We start from the raw sequence: 12,853 nt of genomic DNA on the forward strand, positions 1-12,853 counted from the left end.
TGTGCTAGAGTGATTTTAGCACATACTTGTTGGTCACAAAAAACATTCATGAAGTTTGGTTCTTTTATGAATTTATTATGGGTATTGTGGCCAAATAGCTCAATTTTTGTTTCATCTGACTACAGAATTTTCCTCCAGAAGGTCTTATCTTTGTCCATGTGGTGTCAGAATTAGGGCTGCAACAACTAATCGATTAAATCGATTAAAATCGATTATGAAAATAATTTTAATTTAATTTAGTCATCGATTCGTTGGATCTATGCTATGCGCATGCGCAGAGGCAATTTTTTTTTTTTTTTTTTATAAACCTTTATTTATAAACTGCAACATGTACAAACAGCCGAGAAACAATAATCAAAATAAGTATGGTGCCAGTATGCTGTTTTGTTTCAATAAAATACTGGAAAGGATAGAAATGTAGTTTGTCTCTTTTATCCGATTATTAATCCATTAATCGAAGTAATAATCAACAGATTAATCGATTATCAAATTAATCGTTAGTTGCAGCCCTATGTCAGATGAAACAAAAATTTTGCTGTTTGGCCACAATACCCAGCAATATGTTTGGTGGAGAAAAGGTGAGGCCTTTAATCCCATCAAAACCATGTCTACCGTCAAGCATGGTGGTGGTAGTATTATGCTCTGAACCTATTTTGCTGCCAATGGAACTGGTGCTTTACAGAGAGTAAATGGGACAATGAAAAAGGAGGATTACCTCCAAATTCTTCAGGACAACCTAAAATCATCAGCCCGGAGGTTAGGTCTTGGGCGCAGTTGGGTGTTCCAACAGGACAATGACCCCAAACACACGTCAAAAGTGGTAAAGGAATTGTTAAATCAGGCTAGAATTAAGGTTTTAGAATGGCCTTCCCAAATTCCTGACTTAAAACGTGTGGACAATGCTGAAGAAACAAGTCCATGTCAGAAAACCAACAAATTTAGTTGAACTGCACCAATTTTGTCAAGAGGAGTGGTCAAAAATTCAACCAGAAGCTTGTGGATAGCTACTAAAAGCGCCTTATTGCAGTGAAACTTGCCAAGGGACATGTAACCAAATATTAACATTGCTGTATGTATACTTTTGACCCAGCAGATTTGCTCACATTTTCCGTAGACCCATAATGAATTCATAAAAGAACCAAACTTCATGAATGTTTTTTGTGACAAACAAGTATGTGCTCCAATCACTCTATCACAAAAAAATAAGAGTTGTAGAAATAATTGGAAACTCAAGACAGCCATGACATTATGTTCTTTACAAGTGTATGTCAACTTTTGACCAGGACTGTATATAAAATTAATATACAGTAAATAAATAATAAATAAATAGAACTAAATAAAATCTTGCATAACCAATAAGATAAAAAGTAAAATACAAATGACTTCAATAAAATAATTAATATCAGGTAAAAGCCAAATCTAAAAGGTGGGTGTTAAGCCTGCTCTTAAAAACATGAACGTTCAGCGCAGCATCATAACATTTTTCTAAAGCAATCATCCTTTTTAATATACTGGCACACTGGTATAGTTTATTTTATTATTTCAGAAGATTTGTTTATAATTATGGATTATAGCGACTTATGAGGCATGTAGCAACCGTGTTTCATTAATTATTAAGCATTACCCTATAAAGGACTTCAAGGGGTGTTTACTTTTGCCCATGTGCTTTGAATTAGGGAGCGAGGAGACCGAGACAAATATCGATAGTATCAATAGCAAGGAAAGTATCGGTATCAGATCAATACTAAGGTTGCGCGATATAGACAGTATTAATGACAGAGCTTTTACTAGTATCGTGATAATGCATCTTGATGACAAATTCTACCTGTGTCCTGCAAATGTGACGGACTAATGTGCCATGTAGCATCCTTGCTAGCGGCTGACGTCCCTCCACAGTGCAAAGCCACTCAGCAACCATCGACTCTGTGGCGGAAAAGAGAGCTGGACGATTATAACAGGAATAATAATCACGATTGATATTAAAACCACGATTATTCATTAATTTGAAAACATGAGTTTTTATTGTAACACCAGAACTCAACTTTAATTAAATATAATTTAAATGAACAACCGGATATGAATTAGTAACAAATAAACACCACGTAAAATGATAATAATACCAAAAAATATGAATGATGATTAAAAAAATTACAACAATACATTTAAATAACAATAGCAATATGAGATAGGCTCCAGCACCCCCCGCGACCCTGAAAGGGGATAAGCGGTAGGAAATGGATGGATGGAATATGAAATTTTTTTTTTTTAAAATGTTTTCATTAAAAAAATTTTAACAGTATTTTTTACCTTTTACACTCATTTTATTGTGTGTTTTTGCAAAACAAATACAATTCTATACAATAACCAGTGTTTCCCATAAACTGCCAAGATACCTGTGGCGGTGGGGGCGTGGCTATGGGCGTGGTCACCATGACATCATCGCGTAATTTGCATAATTTACTACAATGATATGATTTTCTCTAAAAAGGCTCAAAAAATGTATACTTACTAATTAATAATAACAGTTTTGTTTTAAACGTCCATCCATCCATCCATCCATCCATCCATTTTACAATATAATTACAACACTTTATGTACATATTTATATACAGATTTGAACAATAAGTTATTCACTGAAATATATTTATTAATTGTGGTTCTTACAAAAAATATATCTTATAAAATATAAAAGCTAAAATGTCTCTTAAAGCTCTGCCCCTTTTATTAGTGCATACTAAATAATTTAACTTTAGCCTACTACTACAACCATATTATTTACCAGCAACATAAAGTGAAACAGAGGCAGAGGTGTCCTGCCACAGTCAGTAACAAATAAACAGAAAACAGTAGTGGTCAAATACAAATAAGGCAACAAGAGAAGTATCCTACACTTCTCTTTTGTAAAGTAAATCTGAACAGCCTATATGGGCATCTACATCAACTATATGATTTGCCTGAGAAGCTGGAAAGGACAAAATATATATATATATATATATATATATATATATATATATATATATATATATATATATATATATATATATATATATATATATATATATATATATTTATTTATTATTTTATTTTTTTAATTTGTGGCGGACGTAATTATTTCGTGGCGGGCCGCCACAAATAAATGAATGTGTGGGAAACACTGATAACCAAGATATATAGTAGTATCTATATAGCCCTTAATCACTAGTGTCTCAAAAAGTTTTACAAACTCACAACAACATCCCCTGATTTAAACCCACAAATGTTCGTTAATTAAATGCAAAAAATCCTCACAATAATTGGTGCAATGCATCTTTGGACAATTTTCACCAGTATTTTAAGCATTATCATTTTGTAAATGTATCAATAAGTGCTTTAAGTGCATTACGCTTGTGTAAGGTACTTTTTTGAAACCTTTATTTTGTTAGCGCAGTCAGACCGGATTTTGCGCACAGCGCTGTTATTGTGAAGGGGGGATTGTGCTGTGCTGTTGACGAATTAAGGCCGTTTTTGAAAAAAACGGGGGAGAGCCACTCAAGTTGCGACTGCTGTCCGTAGAATGATCTTACATCAATGATGTCGTTCACAACCACACAAGTTAATGAATTGTTCTTGCAAGATTTAGCTTCGTAGTTTAGTCGCTGTTTCAAGTGGCCATCTCGACATTGTTTAGTTTAGGGCGGGGCGGTTGAGTCTTTTGAGGATGAATGAGCGCATTATTTTCCCCAAAAATGTTCCTTCTCACAAAGACAAATTCACTCACATAAAAAGTAGCAACAATGTTGAGATCCCAAACTTCTAGTACACGGTGTCTTTTTTCACTAATACGCTCCTCATTTGTTTCATTTGACCCTTTTTTTGGATTACAATATTTTCATGATCGTAAGAAACCGAAATCCAAATCGAGATAAAATCAGATTACAGTATTTTTTGGACTATAAGGCGCACTTAAAATCCTTTCATTTTCTCAAAACTCAACAGTGCGCCTTATAACCCGGTGCGCCTAATGTATGGAATAATTTTGGTTGTGCTTACTGACCTCGAAGCTCATTTATTTGGTACGTGGTGAAATGATAAGTGTGACCAGTAGATGGCAGTTACACAACACATAAGAGATACGTGTAGACTGCAATATGACTCAAGTAAACAACACAAACATTTTAGATGTGTCATGTTCTGTGGTCATGTTTTGTTTGGTTATGTTCTGTTGGTTTTTGGACTCTATTAGTTCCTGTTTTTTGATGCACTCTTGTTTGTTTTGGTTGCCATGGTGGCATGATTTTCACCTGCTGCTGGTGTTCGGACACTCGTACCTGTTATCAATCATGACATAACTATTTAAGCCTGTAGTTGCCAGGTAGTCAGCCTGGCGACATTACCCCTGATACTGACATTACTCTGTTTGTGCTCTGTTTATGCCATAGCTCTTGATATCATAGTTCATGCTGTTCTGCTCATGTCACAGTAAGTGTAGTTTTGTTTCATGTTCATAGTTTCTGTCTTAGTGTTAGTTTTGTTTCCATACGCTAAGTTTGTGTCTCCGCCTTGTGCGTGCCTTTTGTTTGTTCTTTTTATGGTCAAGATTAAACATGTTCCTACCTTCTTCCGAAGTCTGCTATAGTCGGTTTGAACCACGGGAAAACATTCCTCGCAGCGAGCTGCGAAATCCTCGCAGTAAGCTGCTTCACAGTCCACGTCGTGACAATATGGAACATTGAAAATATGGAACATTACACACGACGCTCAAAAATCTATCAAAATGTTTTAGTACGACTTTGGTCAATCAATCAATAGCCCTAAATCACTAGTGTCTCAAAGGGCTGCACAAGCCACAACGACATCCTCGGCTCAGATCCCACATGGTATGGTGGTAAGCTATGAAGCCGCAACGCTTGATGAATTGTACTGTGCTTCAACATACGAGTATTATTATGGTGTGTGTGTACAAGGTAAGACATATTATCTGGCGTTTTGTTTCGCAATATTATGCAAAAGAGACTTTTCTTACCTTCTGGTACCTGCTGATGTGTATTTGGGATCTGCATAAGTCCTGAAAATTTGCGCGCGTCCGCCTTTGCAGTCCGTGCCGACGACATAGTCGATAAGCTTCTTCTTTTTCTCTCTCTTCTTGTTATGGGACATTCATCCTCCACTGTTGCCATTTCTAATATAAAGTAGTGTAAAGTTCTTACTTATATCTGTCAGTAAACTTGTCATGAAAGCGCTAAAACATACCGGTGTAGTGAGTTTACATTATTCACCCTAGGAACTTTAGTTATTAGAGCGTTCCGGTCGGACAGTTTTTCACGGGACACATTTCCAGCCTTGTTGTTGCACTAGTGAGCCACGGATGAGGAGATGCTGCTCCGTTATTGATTGAAGTAAAGTCTGAATGTCATTAAAACAGTTAGCTCCATCTTTTGACACTTCTTCCACTCCCGTCCTTGCACGCTACACCGCTACAACAAAGATGACGAGGAGAAGACGCTGTCGAAGGTGAGCCACGTAAATAAGACCGCCCACAAAACGGCGCATCCTGAAGCGACTGTCAGAAAACGGCTTGAAGATGGTCTGTAAAACATAATCTATGCAACATTTTTACCAAAAAAACACCTTTACATGTTATGTAGACCACAAGGAAGTGTTTTCCATTTAGAAAAAAAAAAAAAAAAACATAATTTCCGGACTATAAGCCGCTACTTTTTCCCCTCGTTCTGGTCCCTGCGGCTTATACAACGGTGCGGCTTATTTACGGCCTGTTCTTCTTCGACACCGACGAAGAGTATTTCGGTGGTTTTAGTACGCAGGAGGAAGACGATGACACAATGATTAAAGACTGACTTTTCATATACCGGTAGGCTGGTTATTTTGATAACGTACAGGCGAGCACTTTGTATTACTTTGCACCGTTGTATTATTTGTACTCTGCACGAATGCTGTTCGCCATGTCAAAGATGTGAAAGTTTGATTGAATGATTGAAAGATTTATTGTTAATAAATGGGACGCTTTGCGTTCCCAAACAGTCATCTCTGTCCCGACAATCCCCTCCGTGGTAGCAGGAACCCCTATATACTACGGTAATTACACATCAAAACCCTGCGGCTTATAGTCGGGTGCGGCTTATATATGGAGCAATCTGTATTTTCCCCTAAATTTAGCTGGTGCGGCTTATAGTCAGGTGCGGCTTATAGTCCGTAAATTACGGTAATTATATTACTCCTTAAATGCGCCCTATAATCCGGTGCGCCTTTTGTATGAAAATAGACCCACAATGAGACCCGCTCATCGGCAGTGCGCCTTATAATCCGGTGTGCCCTATGGTCCGGAAAATACGGTAATTGTCTATCCCTAAAAATAAGTTTCTATCAATTACATTATCACTGGAGGACGAGGATTAGCTACACATGCAACACTACACACTATAGGAGGATATGAAAACCACAAGCTTGAGCTCTTGAATGTAAACAAAAGATTGACAGATCGATACAAATATCGACAGTAACGGTACAAAGTAGTATACTATCAAGTTGATACCACAGTGGTTAGATCAATATATTTTAATGTCAAAGAATATTTTGTCGTTTTTGTTGTTAACAAACTCAGGCAAAAAGTTCCTGGATATATGAGGGCTTTAAAGACTAAAATAAAATTACTTAAATCAGAGCCAAATGTTGGTCATAATTAGGGCTGGGCGATATATCGATGTACTCGATATATCGCGGGTTTGTCTCTGAGCGATATAGAGAATGACTATATGGTGATATTCGAGTATACATTCTCACGCAGTTGTTTTTAGCTGCGGGTATTACACTGCATGCTGTCATGATCCGTGGTCCGGATCATGTTTTCGTTATGTTCTGTTAGTTTAACTCCATAGTTCCTGTTTTTTGTGCAATCTTGTTTGTTTTGGTTGCCATGGTGGCATATGATTTTCACCTGCCGCTGGTGTTCGGACGCTCACCTGGCTCTAATCAAGAGACTATTTAAACCGCCTTTGCCAGTCAGTCGGCCTGGCGTCATTGCTCGTTTCAGGTCTGATTCTATAGTTATGCTAGTTATTGGTTTCATGCCACAGTTTCATGTTGTTCTATGCCATAGTTCATGTTAGTTGTTTGTTTCTTGCTATGCTATAGTTTATGCTAGTTGTTTGCTTCACGCTATTGTCACGCAACCCTCTACATAAGTCTTGTTTATTTCATGCCACAGTTAGAGAGTTTTTCCATGTTATTTTGTAGTGAGATTAATAAATATGTTCCTACCTGCAAGCCTAGTCCGGAATAGTCCGTTTGCATCCCGGGAGAACAAACCTCGCAGTAACCTGCGAAAACCCCGTTATGACACATGCGTTTCCCACTCTTTCTTGTCTCTCCTTCTCACAGAGACTTAAACAAACGCACCTTCTTACACACGTCACGTGTGCAATGTCATACGCTCCTGCGGAGCAGAGAGGTAGCGACATGGTAACGTTAGCTGTGAGGCTAACGGTGAGGTGCGGGTGGTAATACGAGAGAGAGAAGGTGCTAATCTGGTAACAAATGGAGGAAGAATTAATTCCCAAGAAAAACAGCACGGGATCCATTGTCCGGCGGTGGTTTGGCTTCAAGCGGGAATATGTTCAACATTTATGCGGCAAAAGCGTTGCTACAAAAAGTAGCAGCACTGCTAATGTAGCATCATTTGAAAAGTCACCCACTAGAGAATGAAGAGTGCTTGAAACTCTGCATGTCAACATCTCCGGCCATACTTGCCAACCCTCCCGATTTTTCCGGGAGACTCCCGAATTTCAGTGCCCCTCCCGAGAATCTCCCGGGGCAACCATTCTCCCGAATTTCTTCCGATTTTCACCCGGACAACAATATTAAGGGCGTGCCGTGATGGCACTGCCTTTAGAGTCCTCTACAACCTGTCGACGCATCCGCTTTTTCACCATGCAAACAGCGTGCCCGCCCAGTCACATGTTGTATGCGGCTTCTGCATACACACGAAAGTGACTGCAAGACATACTTGATCAACAGCCATACAGGTCACACTGAGGGTGACCGTATAAACAACTTTAACACTGTTACAAATATGCACCACACTGTGAACCCACACCAAACAAGAATGACAAACACATTTCGGGAGAACATCCACACCGTAACACGACATAAACACATCAGAACAAATACCCAGAACCCCTTGCAGCACTAACTCTTCCGGGATGCTACAATATACACCCCCCGCTACCACCAAATCCCCCCCCCAACCCCGCCCACCTCAAACCACCCCCCACCAATCGCCCGAATTCTAAGGTCTCAAGGTTGGCAAGTATGTCACCGGCCGGTGCCACACCAGCAAAATGCCGAAGCAACTATTTCCAGATCAACATCGTATGAAGAAAAGTCAACAACAGAAGGAGATAACGTCCGCAGTTATTGAAATATCTTGTGTGACATCATGCACAAAAGTGCACTTTATTTGTTTTAAACTATTGTAGTGGCGTTCTGTACAAAAAGTGCACTTTAATTTAGTGTTGTTTTGATATGTCATCTTGGTGACATCATGCACAAAAGTGCACTTATAGCTTGTTTTAAAATGTCTCTGACAATCTTGCACTTTCTGTTTTGGAAATGACATGAATGTCTGTGCCACTGCTTAATAACTGTTTAATAAATACACTTTTGGTAAATTGACTTAGTTGTGGTTTCCCTCTCTGCATGAAAGTTTAAAATGAACATATATTAATGCAGTATGAACAAGAATGTTTTAATGTAGACACATAGAATCATCATACTGCTGTGATTATATGCATCAAGTGTTCATTCAAGGCTAAGGCAAAATATCGAGATATATATCATGTATCGTGACATGGCCCAAAAATATCGAGATATTAATAAAAGGCCATATCGCCCAGCCCTAGTCATAATTTAAAAAATGTCATTGATATTGATTTGATCCTTCAATGTCGGCTCTTCCTATCATTGTGAAGCAGAATTCACCAAGCGTTTGATTGTTCACCCACTAATAGTGAACGTGAGCTGGTTTTAGACCGTCGTGAGATAGGTTGGTTTTACTGATGATAGAAACTGCCCTGTGCCAAGCTTGTGGCATCGTATCCAAAAAGACTTGAGGCTGTATTTGCTGCCAAAGATGCATCAACAAAGTATTGAGCGAAGGCTGTGAATACTTATGTACATCTGACTTATTTCATGTTTAATTCCATGCCATAGTTCCATGCTTGACCAAGTAAGTTTTTGTTTATTCGTGTCACAGTAAGTGTTTATTTGTTTCATGCCCATAGTTTACGCCTTTGTGGTAGTTTTTTGTTCCTTATCCAAGTTTGTGTCTGCGCCTTGTGTTTGCACTTTTGTAGTATAATTAAAACATGTATTTACCTTCACGCCATGTCCGGTCCAGTCGATTTGCACCACAGGAAAACAATCCACGCAGTTTACTGCACCATAGTCCAAGTCTTGACAGCGCCTTATAGTCCAAAAAATACCGTAATCTGATTTTATCTTGATTTGGATTTCGGCTTCTTACGATCATGAAAATATTGTAATCCAAAGAAAGGGTTAAATAAAACAAATGAGGAGCGTATTAGTGAAAAAAGACACTGTGTACTAGAAGTTTGGGATCTCAATTGTTGCTACTTTTTATGTGAGTGAATTTGTCTTTGTGAGAAGGAACATTTTTTTGGTATTTTTAATAATTTTGCAAAATTAGAAAAAAATTGTATTAAATAATCAACATTGTCATTATGGGGTATTGTGTGTAGCATTTTGAGGACAAAAAAAGCTAAAAAAATAAAATACATTAAAAAGTGTATGTAATAAAAGGCACTATAATATAATACTGTTAACTTGTTCACATTGTTACACTGTCCTATATTCTTGTATTAAATATTGTCAAATTACACATACTGTAAGTTTGTAGAAAAATATGTTATGCATCCATCCATTTTTTACCGCTTGTCCCTCACGGGGTCGCAGTAAAAATATGTTATTTTTATTTTATGTTGTTATTTTTATTTGTTTATTATACAAGTCTATGTATACCATACAAGGTTTACATGAATGAGCATAGGTGTACTCCTATGCTCATTCATTCATTTATCATTAATAAAGGTATTACACATTTATTAGCAAACAACGTTTCTGTCAACTCTTACACTTTTATTATTTTTATTAGTGTAAAAGCTATCTACAAACTATTAACTCTACTAATACACGCCTTTAATCTTTTGATTTATTATTTTTTGTGATAAAAATGGTAAATATTAAAACCAGCAAGTGAACAAATTGAGAGTAATTGCTATGACACTGACAAAGGGTATAGGATTTAAAAAAACGTCTGCATCTTCCTGATCCTTTTTCGAACATGCTGATTGTGTGTACGTGTAAATGTGTGATGTAATCGTTAACTATTACCATTAAAATATCAGTCTTGTCTTTCATTTGTGGATGTGCCGATCGATCGGCCACCGGTTTTCGTGAAAAAGCTAAATAAACGGAATTTCTTAGTATCTTAAAGTATCATTATCAAGTATCATTATCACTGGAGGAAGAGGCTAAACATGTTACACACCAAGAGCAATCCAGGCGCAGGCATGCTAGTAGCTAAGCTAACGGCTAAGCTATAAATAAGTCCTTAGTTACTTTGAGTGTTAATGGAAGCAGAAGGTAAGCCTCTATTAACAGGAAATTAACAAAATAAGAGTCAAGAGAGAGAATAATTAAACTGTATATACACTATATACAGTATAGTAAAGAAAAATAACAATATAATAACATAACACAATACGTTAGGGGACAGTGGATCGATCCATAAATCGGCGGTGTCGATATTAAAGGTAGTATCAGTATATGCCCTGTATAAGTCGATAATTTTTTTTTCCCTCAAAAAAATTGTATGTTGTTTTTGCTCATCTTTACAAACTCCGGCAATAATTATCTGGACACAATTGGACCTTGAGGGCAAAAACTGAAGGATTTAAAAGATTAGTAGAGAGTCGTTTTAGTTTTTGTTACTGCGTACTATTGACTTTGATTTGCTCAAACAATTGGATGTAACAAAAGGGAATAAGAAAGTAATAGTAGAGATACTGTTAAATTGTCAATAACAGTCACCATAAATACAATGCAAAATGTACAGTTAATACATGTGATGGTATCGGTGTTGGTATCAGCCGATCTCACTCATGCATGATCCGAATCGGCAGCATATAACGCGGATCGGGACATGACTAGTTTTATTGTAATTATAATCATCATTGACAAATTGAGGGCAAAATCATCGATTTGAATTTGAATGACATTTTCGAATAAAAAGTGTCAATATTGGTAATACCGGTACCATAAGCGGGGGCACCGGATGGCATTCTGGATCCCGTGAAATACGTTTTTTTATTTGGCCCACAAAATAAGCCACCATGGGGCCAAATAAAGTTGGGAGTTCCAGCACTTTGACAAGGTGAGAAACACTTGAATTAAGACATAACTCCCATCCTCTCTCTTTCCACTTTAATAACAGTAAATATTATGTTTTTATCTTCATTTATCTATTTCATTTAACCCAACCAGAGTCTTCAATATATGTCAAAAGTGACATTAAATGCGCTTTTATCCCGACTCACACGTCAATTTCACATTGTGTCAAAACTAAAATGACTCTCGCTAAAATGTGTGCATGTTTTAAGGCGTCTGGAACGGATTAATTGGATTTAAAGGACTTCTTACGAGAAAAATTGCTGCGGTTTTTTGGGATCGATGAGCAAAAATGTGCAGCATCGCCCACCACTACTTTAGATAGTACAAGCATAATCTGTTCCTGAGGAGGGGTTGTGTAAGGACAAAGGAAGGGAGGAAGTGCAGAGATTCATGTAATATTTGTAGGATGTGCACACACACACAATCACACACTGATACACAGTAAAAAAAACAAAAGTCTACTTGTCCTTGAATCACCCCTGCTTGACTATAAAGCACCAAAAAAAAACATCATGAAGGTGATGCTGAGGGTGAGCAAAGAGGATAAATTGGTACATAAAACACCTGCAGAGTTAACAAATGTACAACAATTGAGTACAACATAATGTGGCGCTATAAGCAAGTAAGGACAAGCATATGGACGAATTGTTACCTCACTGTTGTCTTCCAGGCTGTTGCTCTTCCCGAATAGGACCGGTGTACCGGGGGACAACAATGTTGTATTTCCGGCTTTAATGGCAGATAATTGTGTCCGCTCGTAAACGATAACCGGAAGGATTGAAGGTAAAACCCCGTAGTCTCCGAAGGAAAGCGGGCGGCGAGGAGTTGCCTGAGGAACCGGGAAAGTGTGTAAGTCCTCCGCGGAGCTGCCAAAGAATGAGGGAGAAGGCGGGGAGAGGAACTGTGGTGGAAGCTCCACTCCGCCGGCTGCTTTATGGATCGGCGTGCGTGTGCGTGTGTGTGTGCGTGTGCGTGTGCGCGCCAGAGGGAGAGAAAAGCGTGAGTGCGCGCGTTCCTTCCTTAATGCCACTCAAAACTTCATCGATGCGTGAATCGATCCAACTATTGATACCATTGGTTTGTGTCGGTATTGGATCGATACCGGCGTGGTCTGCTCGATATTTTTCAGTTATTTTCACGATTTGATTTTTGGTGCGTGTAAAATCGCTTCCGGACATGACCGCGATAAATGAGTTTCCACAATCATTGTTAGATTCAACCTCCACAGTTTTCATCCGAACGGAAATGTTCAAGTATCGAAATGTTGGAATCGTGAGCCCCCCTCAAAAAATGCTAAAAAATTTACCAGATTACCCAGAATTCCCGGGTTTGCGGGACATTTTGCCCATTTAAAATGAATGGGCCAATTTTCAAACGTGCACAACTCCCA

At 38.1% G+C, this 12,853-nt stretch overlaps 1 protein-coding gene across 2 annotated transcripts in view; it reads right to left on the reverse strand.

Annotated features, from left to right (window-relative positions):
* The window catches only part of LOC133642895 (guanine nucleotide-binding protein G(I)/G(S)/G(O) subunit gamma-13-like), a 56,075-nt gene extending 43,697 nt beyond the window's left edge, over positions 1–12,378 (reverse strand). Inside the window, exon 1 of one of the 2 annotated variants that reach the window (XM_062037311.1) lies at positions 12,116–12,378. The gene's annotated coding sequence lies outside the window, so the exon portion shown is untranslated. Of the gene's footprint in view, positions 1–1,825; positions 1,890–12,115 lie in introns of those variants that run through there. The other variant, XM_062037312.1, reaches the window with a different exon arrangement.
* Positions 12,379–12,853: the final 475 nt, after the last annotated feature.

This window comes from Entelurus aequoreus, linkage group LG25, assembly GCF_033978785.1.
Source record: "Entelurus aequoreus isolate RoL-2023_Sb linkage group LG25, RoL_Eaeq_v1.1, whole genome shotgun sequence".
NCBI lineage: Eukaryota > Metazoa > Chordata > Actinopteri > Syngnathiformes > Syngnathidae > Entelurus > Entelurus aequoreus.